At 35.0% G+C, this 15,206-nt stretch overlaps 1 pseudogene; it reads right to left on the minus strand.

Moving 5' to 3' along the window:
- Nucleotides 1-245: 245 nt before the first annotated feature.
- On the minus strand, nucleotides 246-2,043 carry LOC145131158 (root phototropism protein 2 pseudogene; annotated as a pseudogene).
- Nucleotides 2,044-15,206: the final 13,163 nt, after the last annotated feature.

The following is a 15,206-nucleotide window of genomic DNA, read 5'->3' on the forward strand; positions in this document are numbered from 1 at the left end:
GACAGAGAGGGCCTCTAAGGGTTAGAGCCTTTAAATAGGGCTCACAAACCCAAGGATTAGGGTTTTGGTGTTACGCACCTACGTTCGGCGTAGCTTAACCTATGCTCTGCGTAGGTCACTAACTCCCCGCATCCAATGTTTCACATACGCTCAACGTAGGGGACTATCCTACACCCAGCCTAGGGGTAAAATTCTTGAATTAAAAATTTAAACATAATAATAATAGTACCTGCAAGGATTGGGTGTTACAGTGTAGGCTTCTTCATTTTCTTCAGTTTACTAGATGTCGCAGCTACTTGATTCTTTTTCATATCCGATATATACATCTTCATTTTCAATAACTCAAATCTTAATGTTTCATTTTCTTTGGCTAATAACATATCTGATTGTACCTGAAGGCTCATGCTTTGGGCGTGGCAACAGGTATGCTTTGCCCACTTCTTATTTCTTACTGATCATATTAAAGCGTGTGCAAAACTATTTGCAATGGAAGTCTTTTGTTTATGAAGAGTGCGACCTTACTTCAATGGATAGTTTTAATGGATCCATTGACCTGCAAACTTTCTCTCGCTCGATTTCATCCAAGTTCGGATAAGCCATAAAATTATTAGTTAAATTTTATTAAAAATTATTTAAAAATATGAAACTAAGGTTTTTCGTACGTTAAACATTTAATATTTTATAGAATAGTTCATATTTATTTTTTTCTTCTATTTATTCAAATCAATCATAGTATTCTTAAATATTTTAGAAAATTATTTATTGTAAAAAATATTGATTTGTGAAAAATCAAGGTCAAAATAAATATTTTTTTGGCCTGAGACAAATATAATCGTAATGATTATTTGTATCTTGGCGCGAAAGTTACTTGGAGGTATCTATCAACAGGACGGTAGAGATCATCAACTTGTCGAGCATTTTTCCACATCAAATTAGCAATTCCATTGAACTTTGAAATGCTCAATTTAGAAGTCATGGCGATTGCAGCGAGATACGCGTCAACGGTCTTCACACTCTTCTCCTTCTCCACGAATCTTGTCACGATCCTCTGTACACTCTCCATATCACACAATCTCTCTCCATCAAACGTGTATGATAGGGCGAATAAATCGTTGATGGTTACCTGATCTAGGATGACTGATATCCGCTTCTCCATCTACTTCTTACAATTGTCATTGGCTTCGAGAAAGATCGCAGCCCAGAGAAGGCAACATAGGAAGTTGATTGAGAAAACTGCTTGTTGATTTTCGGTAGGGAATAGTGTGACGATTGATTCTACGATATTTCCTTGTTTTAATATGGACGTGGAGGAGTCACTGGATACCATAGATTTTATGCCCTTGATGGAATGGTCACGCATGAGGTCTGACAACGATCTCTTGGTGTAGGTTGTGATTGTGTCGGCAATTGTGAATGCCTTGGCACATGCATGATTTCATCAAATCGATGAATTTTTGAAAGAAGGTTATATTGACGATAGATATTTCTTCTGTCCACCAATTTAAAGGTGAACGACTAGGAAAGTTGGCTTCATCACATGCTAGGAAGTAAATAATGATTCAGACATTTCGAAAATCAACTCTTTTGGATAGAGGTATATTACATATTTCTATCAACTACTTTGGTTGTTATTGTTATTTGTTGTTCTTGTAAGTGTATTGTGTAAAATTCTGCAAGGTTCCGGGTTTACACACGGATCTCGAGTTGCTCCGTGGAGCTTGATGGGTCTCGCTTAGACCGGGGGGTTTATTGTGTTGAAGGGTTTCATCGAGATTTATTCACTCGTCATTCACTCGTTTCAGCTCTCTGATACTACAAGTCTTTCTAAAAATAGATTAGGGTTTTCTCATCTGTTTAGGGTTTGATCTTCTATTTAGAATCGATAGTCTTATGTTTCTGTTTTTCATAAAGAGTGTGAGTGGATCTTGTAGTGAGCTTTATTTTGTAATTATTTATGTACAAACGAACTGGTTTATTGTGAATAATATATTCATGTTGGTAATTTGTCGAGTTTCTACTTTTTGTACAAGATATTAGAGCCATAGGTGGCTCCGTCTGAAGTTTGCCGATGATCAACGAAGTTATCTCGCAAGGTTTGTGTTCGTCGATCTATTCTTTCAACAATTTTTTGATTCATTTCTGTGTAACCTTGTAAATTTGATACCTAGTGTGTCGAATTTACGGTTTCATTGTTTGATCGTCAAATCTTTCATTTTTAAATCTGATTTGTTCGAAATTTCTTCATTATCGCGAAGGTTTTTGGTTTCCTTTGCAGATTTTCTGGTGATTCTTGTTGATCCTGAAGGATCTGTTCTTGGTGTTTTCCACATGAATCCATTTCAACCTCTCCTTTCTTATTCTCTTTGCTCAATCTCAAATTTAGGGTTTGAATAACTCTGTTAGGGAACATATTTCGAATATGAAATAACTCCTTGTGAGAAGGATTTAAAATCTAAAATAACTCTACAAGGAACGAACCCGAGGAGAGGTAAGTGTTTAATTATGGTCTTCAAAAGTTTTCTATTGGACTGTCGTGAGGATTTCTTGTTCCCTTCTTATCTCCTTCTTAGATGTAGTTGTGGGAGATCCTGGTGTCTTGAGTACACCAATTATTACTTTCATTTTTTTTCTTATTTCTTTTGGTTTTCTCAACTCTGTATTGGTTTTCTTGGCCCCCGACATTACGTGGTGGCCTTCTGGATGCTAAATACAGTTGTTTGTTTTCTTATTGATTCCTTTATTTGTGTTATGAATCTTGCCTATTAATTGTGTATCTTAATTTGTTTCTATGGCTGGTCCTATTGATCCTACTAGAGGAAGTGGGAAGGATGACCAAGTTAACTTTGATGATCCTCTCTACATTCATCCTTCAGATAATATTATCACAACCCTTGTAACTATAAAATTAACTGGAAATGTAAACTTTAGGTTGTGGAGAACATCTATGTCTAGAGCTCTTAGGTCTAGAAACAAGTTAGCGTTTGTTGATGGAACTCTAAAAAGGAATATGGTTTATCAAGCAAAATAATTAAAATGGGAAAGAGCTAATTCTGTTGTCTGTTGTGGGATTCTTCTGCCATTTCTGAGTCCATTTATGCTACTCATGCCTATTTAGAAGTGGTTGAGGACATTTGGAAAAATATTTTTGAAACCTATAATCAATATGATGGGTCTGTGGTTTTCAACATTCACCAACAAATTAATTCTCTTAAACAAAATGGTATTTCTTTATCAGACTAATTCAATAAGCTTGATGCTTTGTGGAAGGAGTTGAATGGTCTAACTAGTTTAACTCAATGTACTTGTGAGGCTGCCGTTAAACTCAATAATCACTCTAATCTAATTAAACTTATGCAGTTCCTCAATGGTCTTGATGAATCTTACAGTCAAGTTAAGAGTCATATCTTGTTTATGGAACCATTACCTAATGTCAAAATTTCTTTCTCTATAGTGTCTAGGGAAGAGCCCCTTCAAAGAAATGGTTCTTTTTCTACTATTCAATCATCTCAGTCTTCATCTACTGCCTTTAACAATGTAAAAATCAAGTTGTTCAGTGTAAAAATTATGGTCTTAAAGGTCATTCCATAGAAAAATGTTACAAAATAATTGGTTACCCTAATAATTTTAAACCAATAAGTGAGTCTAATAATCAAAACAATTCTAATAGAAGTTTTTCTGTAAATTTTGTCACTACCCCTTTTGGAAGCTCTAATTCTTCCAACTTACCTGAGTCTACTGGAGACTCTGAGTATCATCAGCTTACCAATAATCAGTATATCAAATTCTTGCAACTTATCAATGATAAGAAAACTAATGAGGAAGCATCTGCTAGTGAAAACATTCCAAGTACTTGCTTGTTTAAAGCTTTTAATTCTACTATTAACTTTAAGAAATGGATTGTTAATTCAGGAGCCAATCAACATATATGTAACGCCCTGTTTCGAATCATTTCCCATTTTGGAGTAGTGATCAAGGATTGGGTATTAGCGGGCTTGGGATCCTTGAAGAATTGAAATTTGGACTCATTTGGGGGTGGATGATGTAATTTGGATGATCCGGGTATTCGGTTTGTGTTTTGGAGCCAAAGGGTATTTTGGTAATTTTCCAGCTTTGGCTTTTATGGAAATTGGAGGTTTGTTCGGGAAATTGTAAGGCAAGTATGAGTTGATTAAAGTGTAGAGCTTCTCGTTACCTTTTCATGGATATATGGATTGTAACGTCCGTGTTTCTGGCTAAGCATTAGTATGATGATGTAATAGTTAGGATCAAAAAATGTAACCTATTTTGAAGTAATAAAGAAGAATTATTTGAGTATTATGTGATTTATGTGATTTTATGTGCATTATATTTATTTATAACGACTTAATAAAATAGTAATAAAAATAAGCATAAAAATAAACTAATGGATAGACTCAATATCTATGAAGAAAGTCGAAGTAGTCGTAACAAGGATTTTGGGAATATTAGGAACGCTGAAATCCGACTTATAATGAAGAAGTTATGACCTGTCGAAGTTTTGCAGCAAAACCGACATGACACCGGGAACTGTAAAAAGTGAATTTACGATAAAAATACTTTTTAGCCTTAGCGATCTAAACGAAATTCGTAGTATACGTTAAACCAAGAGCGTGTATAAAAAGAACGTCAAAATATGACTTCGTATGAAAAAGTTATGATTTTTCTAAAATTTAGCACAGCAGGGCACAACCCGGAAATCGAATTTTAGATCGGTCGACTTTTAGCCAAATCAATCTAAACGAGAATTGAAGACCTCGTTAATAGGAGCTCGACAATAAAAAGATAGTCGAAAACGGAGCTCGTATGCGAAAGATACAGACGAAACTTAGTCCCTACTCTTCGAGCGTGGCGAATTCGATGCAGATTTGTAAATCTGAGATAGAATGAGAATTAGCCGATGGAGTCTAAATGAAATTCATAGTACTCATAAATATCAACACGTGGATATAATGAACGTCGAGAATAGAACTCGTATGTTGAAGATATGGACGAAACTTAGTCCCTACTCTTCGAGCGCGATAAATTCGATAGAGATTTGTAAATCTGAGATAGAATGAGAATTAGCCGACGGGGTCTAAATGAAAGTTGTATTACTCGTAAATACCAACGCGTGGATATAAAGAATATAGAAAATAGAGCTCGTACACGAAAGATACGGACGAAACTTAGGGCCTACTCTATGATCAAACCCCTATAAATAAATGATGAATTCTTCATATTTTCTTACACCATTCCTCTAAACTCTCTGTAGAATCCTTCTTTCTTTCTTGTTAAATTTCTCTTAGTTTTAGGGTGCTATAGAGAAATTCCGAGTCGTCAAAAATCCGACGAAAGAAGTTTTTAGAGTCGAAGTTCTGTCTGCGTAATTTCCTGGTTTTCGTTAAAAACCCGGTAAGTTAAGTTACACTATTCTATTTTCAGTGTAACTTATATTTATAGTAATAAGTCGTATTATGAACCTATAAATAATATATGTGATAAGTATTATAAAATATAAAGTTTTATTATAATATCTTTTAACTACTCACGATACGGGGAATCTGGTTTGAAGGGCCGCATAGGGTTGTTGGATTTCAGAAGTACTATAATGCCAAAATGATCCTGCTCTCTGGTGTTTCATGTCTGACCCCTGTCTATACATAGTGGTTGAAAAGTATTGTTTAACACTTATAAAATAATAACGCTTGTAAATAGTCACGATAAATATTAGACTAAAATCTAATGGTAATAATACCAGGTTTCGTCGAAGGAAAATAAATTATTAGAAGTGAAGCACTGCCCGAGTTGGGAATCATCACTTTAAAAAGTGAGTGCATAGTTACTTTCATCTTACACATAGATATGAAGTATTTAATATAAATTATGTGTTATGTGTGCATATTTTTTGTGTTCCTGATATCTATGTTGGATGAACGATTTATACATGTTTTAAATGATTTAAACTGTATATGTATTTTATATCTACGAATATGTTGGGTAGAACATAGGTAGATGAAATAGTTGATATGCGATGAAATAAAATGATGAGAGGCCTCAATGTTTACGATGATCCAGTCATCTAGCAGAGTATATATGACGACCACAGACTATTCTAGACAGTCTAGTGAAACGCTAGCAGACTCGCAATCTGTAAGTGTTTGTGAACGATGTGTTCACCAGTGTACTCCATCCCCCCCTCATGGTTGCCTTACGGACATATATCGCTGAGGAATCCCCTTAGCAGTAGTGTGCATCCCGATGAAAATCCTTAGGCTAGGTCCCTTGAATTAAATGTTTTAGGGACAGAAAGTGAGGATAATGGGAATGGGTAATCGGGTTGATTGATGTGATGAAACTAATAAACTTAATTATTTTGGGTTGAAAACCCTATGTGCTCACCAGGCTCCCAATCCTGACCCAATCAGTTTCTTGTATTACAGGTAGTGGCACAAGAACATAGATGTGATGATCGGATTATAGGCCAGTAGATATAAATAAATGTTTTAAGGCCTATGTTGTTTCAGTTTATGTTTTTGATCTGTATTGACAATGACATCCTGAGGTTTTAATATAATGAAATACATTTCTTCGGAAATTCTTTGATAAAATCTTTATCATATTTTTGGGAACAAATTACGCAACACTTTCTTAAAAAAGTTACTCTTTTTTTCAAATAAAGCATAACAAATCGGTCTTTTCTGGCCGTGAAATTAGGGATGTCACATGGATCGTCGGAATCAGATTTATAATGAGGAAGTTATGACCTTCGGAACATGTTAGGGTTTAAGGGGAAACCCTAGTACGCGGGGCGTACTTAGGGAGTACGTGTGGCGTACTGATGCAAAGGGTGTTACGTTAGGCGTAATGTTGTGTATGCTTAACGTACTGTGAGGGTCAGAACAGGGATGTGAGACCTTTTACGCGGGGCGTACGAGAGTTAACGGAATAACCCTAATTTGGAGGTTTTACCCTATATAAACTCATTAAGTCATTAGGGTTGGCCTTTTTACCAGCCTCCAAGTCCCTAAAACCCTAGAAATCGTCTCTAAGCCTCCATGGTTGTGATTTTGAGCTCATGGTGTGCATTTTGGTGTTGTTGGGTCATTTCCAAGGAGATGGAGTTTGGTGCAAGGATGTGGATCAATGAAGAGCTTATGGATCTTGATTATGTGCTTCATTTCCAGCTTGTTTGAGGTAAAAATCTTTGATCTTGTTCTTTAGAAGCTTAGATCTTCCTTGTTTAATTTTTGGACCCTTTTGATGGGTTATGAGCATTCTAACACTCCTAAGTGTACATGCAACCCTAAATACCTTGGATCTATGTTTTCTCTATTATACATACAATTATGAACATCCAAGGTATTATCCTAATCTAGCATACAAAATAATAAATATAACAAGATAGAATACATACCTCTTTGATGTAGAATGTCTTCATGAAGGTTGAGTGCCTAGTGCCCCAAGTATGACACCTCAAATGGTTCACACAACACCAAATGCACATGGAATGACTTGAGAGAAATGGAACACTCCTTGAAATCGTCTAGCCCTCATATTCACACATTAGTGCACGATTTCTTGAGCCATGGGATTCTTTTATATGGTGGCTATTAGGGTTACACCATGTAACTCATAACTTTACCCATTCCTTATGCTCCATGGATTTTAACCTCCATGGAGTATCCATGGGTCACCCCATGGACTTAGTCCAACATAAGGAATCTTGGATCACAAGCCCACATATATAAGAATGAATGATTTACACAATCAACCCATATATTTAATTAGTCTCCTTTTGATCACTTAATTAATTCCAAATTAATTCTTGATCAATACTAATTAAATAACCTTATTAATATATATTAGAACTTATAATATATTAACCAACCTTAAGTGTTATTTCTCTCATTATAGTCTATCCAAATGCATGATGCCATGCAACCCAAATAGACCATGCCAGGTCGGGTCAAGTCTTACCAATTATAGTTATGGACTTAGACATTAATCCAATAGTCTCCCACTTGGATAAGTCTAAAACTATTATTACGTATGACTTCAGGAACCGATCAGCAATCGTAGCTCTCAAAAGCTTCTGTCGAACTCTGACCTTGTCGATGAACTCTGACCTTTGTCAATGACTTGTCCATTAGATAAGGGATCATATATTCCTCCATTCTAGATATCATATGGACTGAGACATGGATTATCAATCATTCTCTCTGTCCATTTGTTGTTTCCCGATTTCCGATTCATGATGACTGACTGATTGAACAATTCAAATCAGTCCTGGCTTGGCCAAGCACTCACATGTATCATCTTTAAATCATCGAGGGGCCCACAAATATCGCTTTTATCCCGAAGGTAAAAGGAATGGATAAACTTCGACTCATATGGCTTGTTCTACTACTTGTTGAATCATACACAAAGGCACGTTTTATAACATCGAGTTACCAATGCGTTTTCGTGCAATCAATGTATAACCAACTCATAGTAACAACTCATATCTCTAGGTTTGAAGAATATAAGATATTATCGTCTCAAGATCACTCGTGATAAAATCCATGAAGTGATTCAAATGAGCGCGGGTTGAATCCAATACTCAGAACTTATGAGCACTCATGAGTGTTGTAGCACCACTTTGTCCACCAACTTAGACCTCTACAAACCAACCCATGACAGTCTTGATTCATATCTACTTCCAACATATGACCGACTGTGGATGGTTTGAATAACTTAATCATTCAGGAAGAGCGACTTAGTTATTCTGGAAGTCAAAACATGCAAAGTGAAACACAAGAATAAATGAATCAAATATGGTATCAAACCCTATGAATATAAATAAACACTTTTATTTATCACCATACTGATTACTCATTATTCATTGTTTCGGTTTTATCAACTTTATACTTGAATTTAAAATAATAGTTGTCCCATGCTCCAAGCATGTACACTATGTTTTCTAAACACTAGTCATGCCATACACCAAGTATGCATACTATATTTGTCTATGATCTTTACTTTGTAAAATAGATCAATTGAACATCACTCCAATGATCCTCTTTTCACAGTCCCAAATCCTTACTGCAAATGCAAGAATTCCAAATTCATGCCATTTACTGAAATCTGTTAGATTCTAAACTTATATGCATTGATCCTCTTAATGATTATGCACAAAGTCAGAAAGACGTGACAACAATCATTACAGAGCATTCCAAAGGAGATCAGCTCCTTGGAAACATCCTTCTTTCATTAAGTTTCCTAATCTTACACAGATTGAATAATTTCTAACTTTGAAACATTTCCATATTTCCATTTTGACTATCACTTCTGAACAAGAGTTGCCTCCTTACAGATTATGTCAATATGGTCCTTCCTGAATTAACATTATACTTCCAACTATCCTTGAGCAACCAATCTTTGGTAAACCTTAGATTGTCCTCGACAATTGCTTAATCATTTTAGTCATATCCAATTCTAGACCTTTTCCCTTCATAATGCCCCAGGCATTTGGAAAATTTTAGAAAGGATGAATATAGCACATGTAATCGATCCTATATCCGAAGCATATGGGACACGATTCATGATGTCTCACATAAAGACTAAACCAGTCTTTTGCTATAATATTTTTATTTCAATTTGCCAAGTTTTCAAAATTCAGATTATGAAAAGGGATGCCGTAATCATAATCGAATTTTAGAACGCAAATAATGGACCCATATATAGAATTTCCTTATGTTGAGCCATTCCAACATGAAATTCATATATATATCCTTGATTAAATACGATTAAAATCTCAATCTAAGCTTTTTAGAATTTAAATGAAGTATAATTTTCTCTCCCTTAATTATAGCAAAACAACTTTTTCAACCCCTGCAACCTCACGAATTGAAACTTTTGTTTTCTATAATTAACATTGCTAACTTGCAACCTTTGTCATAATTATCATGCTCCCACTAACATGATGATTATTAGCATAACACTTATGCTCCCACTAGCTTTGACATGTACTCAGAAATCAGCTGACTTTCTTACCAAAGTTCAGATTTCTGATACTAGATTGTTTTGATAAAACTTTATCAAAATCATACACCTCTCTTAGATAGCTCACATGTGTGTCTAAACAATTTTAGAACTATGAAAAGGGATGCCGTAATCATAGTATCAATTGTTTAGACCTTTGCCACTTCTCACAAGTCCATGTTAGTGTGCCGGTAAACCACACACGCTCCACTAACGACTTTGAGAATGTAAATATCACAATTGCTATCTAGCTAAAATCTACTTAGTGAAAGTGTTTCCTCACCATCATTTTCATGAATCGGAGAGAAACCTTATGACACTTAGATTTAATAGTGTATGTGTTCTTATCCATGTGAATTTGTCAAAACCATAATCACAAGACAAGGTTAGTGACAAATCCAAACTCATATTGATTAAACTTGTGCAATCTTAAATTCTTGCCATTTGGCAGCTCAGGTGCCTGCCATTGCTTCCAAGTAGTTGTGCAACCAATTGAGAACTCTCAGAACTCCTATGCAAAGCCAACTTGAATAGGCACAAAAATTTCAACACGATAGGTTATAAACCTCAAGTCGTGTGCTAGTGAAGGACTTTAGGTTTTATTCTTGATTAAGTCTTGAAACTTTCAAGAGCTTTAAGACTCCCACTGTCCTCTTGACATATAAGACTCCCTTGTCAAATATTCAAGAGATAGTGCGGATTCTTTATCAAGACTAACACTTTACACAATTGGCCTAAGTTGGTCTCTGTTTTATCCAAAACATCACAACTTACCAATTTCAAATGTACAAGAGTAGATAACCTTTTACTCTTACATTTGACTAGTGTTAACAAACCCTCTTTAAGATATGTCACTCAAGTTATAATCTTGGAGTATGACTCTAAGAATTGTTTTGGAACGAAGTATGACTCATCTTTTTGATTTAACCATTTCAACAATTCATGACTCCTCTTCTTGACTTTAGAGGACCAATTGTAATATGGTATCTTAATCATTAAGATGATCATAAACATGATACTAAAGTACTCTCCCATCTTTTCAGATTTGAGAAGCTTTTATCTTTCTGCCATACTTTGATTCTTCTTATTCGTTCTGTCTCACATTGAAACTTCTCCAATGCTACAGACTTGTACTTAAACTTATAAGTATAACCATATTTACTGAACTTAAGTAAATCATGACGAATAGTCTTCTTGATCTTTTGTGGTGGACTTGACCAGTGCACAAGAATGTGTACTCGATCCCTTAGTCCTTTCCTTATTCACATAAGGAATTAGTCTTAATTTTCCAAGCTGCAAGTTCTCATTCATCATACTATACAACTTGTATGATTCCAAGTTTCGGTCCAATTGAACCTTGGGTGATGAGAATCTTTCCTTATTTGGTAATATTAGACACTACCACAACCGAAAGAATCAAATCCATTTTTCCAATATTGCTATCAATGGAATCTTATAAGCAACAACTTTTCACAAATGCCATTGTAAGGATACTTAAAATAAATAAAATCAAAACCTTTTTCTTTTATTTTAAAACTTTGCGGAAAAACTTATCCTTACAATCCATATGAAAACCTTGTTGTTATCTATTCCTAAGCAATATAAATATCATAACTCTTAAGTAATAGCCCAAAATTCTGATCACCGAACCATGCGATTGAAATCCATCTTCGCGATCAGAATCAGCATGTACTTAATAGAGTTAGACAGTGGACTTTACCTGAAGTAGAGCCAAACTTATTGACTTTAACATCCTTAGGTAAATTTGGCAGCTTCGTAACCAATGCCCCTTCCTTTGGCAATAGTTACCTATGGACCCTTGATAATGGGACTATCTCAGACTTCGCCTCTCTCTTTACCATTGGGTCAACCGAGTTGACTATGGCCGATCCCTTTCCATTGGGAAGAGAGAGCTTTACTGGATATCCAATGTCATCATTGTCAATGTCCATAGTGTTTTAGGAAGTTGATCTTAGCAAATAGATAAGATCATTAAGGGTCTTGTCTTAGTCTGTTTCATAGGATTCCCAAAAGAACTCACTATGTGACTTAGAAAGTAGTTGAGCCACCAACTTTCTCAAGACTTTGACACCCAACTCTCCCGGCTTGTCAATATGTGACTACATCTCCAAGATGTGATCACACCTAGACCTTGCCTTACCAACAGGGCTTGAGTGACCTTAAACTTTTTAGGAACTTATGGGTTAGGGAGAATAATTGGAGGAGGTGAAAGAAGTATGATATCCATGGGACATCATCTTCATTTAGGAAAGCTTGTTTCAAGAGATTTGGGAAGATCATAAATGTCTAGACCAGACATCTTTTTGGGAGATATTCAAGATAGTTGATTTAAAGTCCTTAATATGACACCCAATATGAAATATTAAGGCTAGGACCCAACAAACTATTTTATAACTTAGAAGAGGGATGTCGTAATCCAAGCTATAAAATATTTGAAGGTAGGTGAATGACGATTCACCAATTTCCACCATGAAAAACGAAATAATTTATTAGGTTTTAATTGGATTTGAAAGTCCTAGATCTTTGAGATTCATTGAACTGTTCAAAGGCATGTTTCAATCTCGAGTGTGCCCTTCAGGTTTTGTGACTGGGATGCCGAGGATCACAAAACAAGGTGTGAATAACCATGCAAATATACTTGGTACCCTTAATATTTACCCCTTAATCAGTGTGCCGGTTAACCACACACGCTCCACCGATACTACGATAAATATTAAGTTACCCTTTGCCAACCTTGTTAAGTCCAGGTTAGTGTGCCGGTTAACCACACACGCTCCACTAACGACTTAAGCAAAGTGCAAAGTGTAATTTCATGGGTTAGCACCAAATTCACATTTTCCTAAGTAACTAAGATTGGGTATTAATAAGAGTTTAGTTACTTAGTATTTATCATTAATACTTTTAATGAAAGGAGAATTATAGTCCTTGTCCTACCCGTTCGGCTAACGACCCTCCACCAGTCAAGGAAGCGGTGGGTGAGAGTGGACACCCATTAAACTGCCAATTTATAGGCAGTAACCTTATACCCCCCTTATAGACCGGCTTCGTGAATGAGGCCTACTAACGGTAAGACTGACTTTACTCTTATACATATATATAAATATTATTAACTTATAATATTATAAAGTATAAGGGTTGAATTTTAACTTTTAAAATTCTAAGGGCTAACTTGGAATTAAAGTATTCATAAGTGAAAATTTTTCAAATTCCAAAACTTGAGGGCAAGTTTTGAAACTATTCAAAACTAATTAATTCCATAACTTATGAGTTTAAAGTAGTTTTAATTAAAAAAAAAAAAAAAAAAAAAAAAAAAAAAACTCTTCAAGTTCCATAACTTGAGGACAAGTTATGGAAGACTTTAAACTAATTAATAAAAAAAATAACTTTTTTTTATTGTAACTTATGGAACTAATTAAGGTTACACTTTTTTTTTAATTTAATGAAGAGACTCTTCATTTTGTAACCTTTGCCAACTTTTATGAGTTTTATGATTCTTAAATGTGACTTTTCATATAACTTGAGGACAAGTTACAAAAACACACTTTGGAATCAACTCTTAGATTAAAATGGATTGAAAACAACTATTTCACACAACTTTTCTATTAATCTAAGAACCTCATAAGAACAAGATAATTCAAATCATCAATCTTCAAGAAATTAGCATGAACATACAAACTAATACAAATCTTGAAATTATGACAATTATCTTAGAAATTGGATTAGCATGAACATTACCACATCAAAAACAAGTTTATAAGTCCAAAAACATCTTAGGGTAATGTTCCTAGTCCAATTCCAGCCAAAACAATCGAATATATGCATCCAACTCGATTTTTCAGCTACTTTTGCAAGTATAACAAGAAAACAAGCCTAGGCTCTGATACCACTGATGGGTTATGAGCATTCTAACACTCCTAAGTGTACATGCAACCCTAAATACCTTGGATCTATGTTTTCTCTATTATACATACAATTATGAACATCCAAGGTATTATCCTAATCTAGCATACAAAATAATAAATATAACAAGATAGAATACATACCTCTTTGATGTAGAATGTCTTCATGAAGCTTGAGTGCCTAGTGCCCCAAGTATGACACCTCAAATGGTTCACACAACACCAAATGCACATGGAATGACTTGAGATAAATGGAACACTCCTTGAAATCGTCTAGCCCTCATATTCACACATTAGTGCATGATTTCTTGAGCCATGGGATTCTTTTATATGGTGGCTATTAGGGTTACACCATGTAACTCATAACTTTACCCATTCCTTATGCTCCATGGATTTTAACCTCCATGGAGTATCCATGGGTCACCCCATGGACTTAGTCCAACATAAGGAATCTTGGATCACAAGCCCACATATATAAGAATGAATGATTTACACAATCAACCCATATATTTAATTAGTCTCCTTTTGATCACTTAATTAATTCCAAATTAATTCTTGATCAATACTAATTAAATAACCTTATTAATATATATTAGAACTTATAATATATTAACCAACCTTAAGTGTTATTTCTCTCATTATAGTCTATCCAAATGCATGATGTCATGCAACCCAAATGGACCATGCCGGGTTGGGTCAAGTCTTACCAATTATAGTTATGGACTTAGACATTAATCCAACACCTTTTTGGTACCATAGATGAGATCTAGTGGTTGATACCACTATGGAGCTTAGAGTCGCCACTCTTGATGTTTTTATGGTCCTAGATTCATAAAGGTGGCACATTTAAGGCTTAGAATCCCCCATGCTTGAGTTTGAGCTCTTTTAATGGAAGTAGAATGTTATATTTCGAGATTGGGTTCTTTTGGGGCATGCAAAGTCACCAAGTCAGTGACTTTATGGTTTTAGACACTTGTGTGGACTCAGATCTATTGTTTGGACTTCTGGACTTAAGCATGAAGAGCTTAATTGTGACATCCCCATTTTCACGGCCAGAAAAGACCGATTTTTTTTTTGTTTATGCTTTATAAAAATCAGAGTACTTCTTCTAACAAAAATGTTGCGGAATTTGTTCCCAGAAAACATGATAAATAGGTTATCAAAGCATTTCCGAGGAAATGTATTTTTATTCATTTTCAAAACATTGGGATGTCATTGTCAATACAGAAACATAAGCATAAACAGAACTTACATTATTTACACTAGTGA

The sequence above is a fragment of the Lactuca virosa genome, chromosome 8 (genome assembly GCF_052849685.1).
Source record: "Lactuca virosa cultivar CGN04683 chromosome 8, Lactuca_virosa_CGN04683_v6, whole genome shotgun sequence".
NCBI lineage: Eukaryota > Viridiplantae > Streptophyta > Magnoliopsida > Asterales > Asteraceae > Lactuca > Lactuca virosa.